The sequence below is a fragment of the Uranotaenia lowii genome, chromosome 3 (genome assembly GCF_029784155.1).
Source record: "Uranotaenia lowii strain MFRU-FL chromosome 3, ASM2978415v1, whole genome shotgun sequence".
Classification (NCBI taxonomy): domain Eukaryota; kingdom Metazoa; phylum Arthropoda; class Insecta; order Diptera; family Culicidae; genus Uranotaenia; species Uranotaenia lowii.
The window spans coordinates 244,706,611-244,709,785 of NC_073693.1; the positions used below are offsets into that span (position 1 = coordinate 244,706,611).

The 3,175-nt window shown below is 36.8% G+C and overlaps 1 long non-coding RNA gene across 1 annotated transcript; it reads left to right on the forward strand.

Moving 5' to 3' along the window:
* The first annotated feature begins 743 nt into the window (after positions 1 to 743).
* LOC129758825 (uncharacterized) lies at positions 744 to 2,179 on the forward strand. The gene is made up of 3 exons (XR_008740075.1): positions 744 to 861; positions 1,119 to 1,339; positions 1,396 to 2,179. It is a non-coding gene; the product is annotated as an uncharacterized LOC129758825 (long non-coding RNA).
* The last annotated feature ends 996 nt before the right edge of the window (positions 2,180 to 3,175 follow it).

The following is a 3,175-nucleotide window of genomic DNA, read 5'->3' on the forward strand; positions in this document are numbered from 1 at the left end:
ACAAATCTAGTTAACGGTCATTCCGGATTTACGCAGTTGCACTTTACCTAATAAACGTGGTTTCATCATAAAATCGCTTAAAACTTTCGAAAAATTGATAAAATTAAAATGGGCGAAACTTCATGTTGATGCATTTTCGTTGGAACGTGAAGTTACGCCTATTCAAAATGGGGTTAATTTTTCTATTCGTGTAGGGCCAATAGGCGTAACTGAGTTGACCGTGTGTGACAAAACGGCCTAATTAGTTTTTTAAATAGGATTTGATTAGATGTTCCGAAATTTCCAACGCGATTTTCTCGTTTCGAGCTAACTGCTAGTTTCGCCTTTTTTAAATGTTACGCTAGATTTGTGCGAATTCGTTGATCAATATGCAACCACCCGTAGCTGTAGGCACGCTGAAACCATAAAACGATTTAAAAAAAAGGCAGAAATGGTTAGGAAAAAATGAGCGTGTGTGTACGAATGTCAACTCCGACAAAAGCACTTCTGCAGTTTCATAAAGTCTTTGCTTACCACACGCTCATTTTTTTATAACCATTTTTGGTTCATAAATAACCATTTTATGGTTTTCGCAACAAAACAGCCAATATGGTTATTTTTTAACGATTTTTTCAAGTCCAATTTTAAGCATCTTCAAAGTTCACGTTCAATAACCAAATGTGGTTAAAAATTTAACCATAACTTATAGTAAAATCTCGTAATGCTTCATCGCCATTTTGAAAGTGATCAATTGTACGTGGTTTAGCAAATATTAAATTTTCTTCCAAAATTGACGTTTAAACAGGTTTAAACTTTCTTGTTTGTGTCTTTAAATCGAGTAAGCATGATCCAGATACGAAAACTCTTGAAAGCTGCTAACAGGTAATTGTTTTTTTTAATTGTACGTTCTGTCTGACAGGAAATTCAAAGTTCGGAAGCAACGCCGGTAAGCCACCGGATCACGATCTGCCGAGCCGAGGGCCGGAGGAACCATACACTGCTTGACTTACTAGCTTCATGCAGCTGGTCGGCTAATCAGTTTGACCCCACGACAATTCGTGACCCGGTGCTGCTTCCGAGCCTTGAAGTTCCGAACCGTCAGCACAGTCTTATGAAAATGAACAAAGTTTAAATTTCAGTAATTTGCATTAAAAAAACATTGGGATTAGCCTGAATCCTGTCGTAATTCACCGGAAACATCAACCGGAAGACTAATTAACGGATCATGGAACCATGAAGCAAAATTAAAAGAAAAAAAAGCGTCTAAAATAGCGATCCGGAATTATTTAGCTCATTTAATCTCCGCCACATCAAAAATTGCCTGGCAGAAAATCGGAACGGATCGGAACTTCTCACTCAGGTAATGTAGAATTTTGTTGTTCAATATGTTTGGATTTGTCAAATTTACGATTTTAGAATCCAGTCGACAAAACAATTCTAATATGTGCCTGGCCACGTCGCTCATTCCAATAAACTGGATGACTATTTTGTCGGACCTAGTTAAAAAAACTAAACTTGGCTATCTTTTGTCGACAGTTGCGAACAAATCTCGTAGATCTAGCTGGACTAGCTCAAACCAAGCAGCCTTTTAGACAGCTCGGTCGCATCAATCGATTCATTCAAGGCGAAGAGTTTAAAATCCACCGTCAAATCAATGCGCCAGGAGGCGGCGTAAGCAATAGTAACTGCAACCTGCAACGATGGCGATGGAATGGGAGCGATCCACTCGGAAGTACTTAATAATTCGAGCATTACGAGTGGCAGTTCGATCGGAGTTCTACAACCGGCTACGCCAGATGGTGTATCAATATTACGAACGAACGATGCAAGTTACCAGTGCGTGGGGACATTTGCTAGGGTAACAATGATACATGTGAATGTAAAAAATGTAGCAAGGGACAAAGCAAGAAGGCAGATACGGCCACCTGCAAACAATGTAGCCGATTTTTAGATATGTCGGCAACGACACCCCGGCGCTGCATGCATGGAAATGCACAACTAAGATCAGCGTCCAGCAGTACACAATTTCCGAGTTGCTTCTGTATTTCCTGTCCGTCGGTGGCATGTCAGAAAAAAAATATCCGTTCTAGAAACCTGTGCAAGCAGATGCTAATGCACTTCAACAAAATGCCCCACCGTGGTGACTAATTTGGCAAATGCTTTTTATGCTTCGGCAGTCAATTGGCATCAACAAAAAAATCTGGCAAAGAAAATGTTCTAAAAACCGAAGAATTGTTCGTTTTTTATTTCTCTTTTAAACATATTCGAATTTAAACAGTTTTCGCCGTAATTCACAGTTTTGAAACCACGCTCCTACTTCATTTCGCATTGCGGTTAAAAAATAACCACTTTCTTACTTATACGCTGAAATCGACTGCGGTTCAAAAATAACCATATTTCCACTTCTCAAGAGAAGTCAAAAAATGACTTCTATGGAAGAAGTCAAAAAATGACTTAACGCGGAAAGGTGTGAAAATGGTTACTTTTTAACGATAATTGGTTAATGATTTTCGAGCGTGCACAGTGTGACTTATGTGAAGTTAAGGCCAAGTCCGAAACATTTCAAGCATATTGAAATATTTCCTTTGAAACTAGAAAGTGATGCCAGAATAGCAAAATCATGGCAGAAATTCATACACAATATATTTTATGAAGATTAATTGTAACAAAATCAAGAATTATGCACGCAAATATTGTGAGACAAACTTGACAATGGTCAGTTGTGAGTGGTAAGGTTTAAAAAAATCATAAAATAAATTATTAAAAAAAAATTATTTTTATTTTATTTTATATTATTGAAAAATATTCGATCAAAACTTGAGAGATAAAAAAACATATCAGCATCGTTTTATAGACAGCATTGTTTTATGAATTATGACCGACAATTTGGTATAGGTGAGACATCTTGAATTATGCTGAGTTTCGAGAAATCAGGAGTTCAAATATTCTATAGAGGATTTATTTGAAAAAATCTATCGACAATTTTTTTTTTCATCGAACAAATTTCTTCAAAAATCCAGAGATAAACTCGTAGCCACTATATCAGCATTGTTGTATGAATTATGACGAACAATTTGGTATAGGTGAGACATCTTGAATTATGCTGAGTTTCGAGAAATCAGCAACTCAAATATTCTATAGAGGATTTATTTGAAAAAATCTATCGACAATTTTTTTTTTCGTCGAACACATTTCT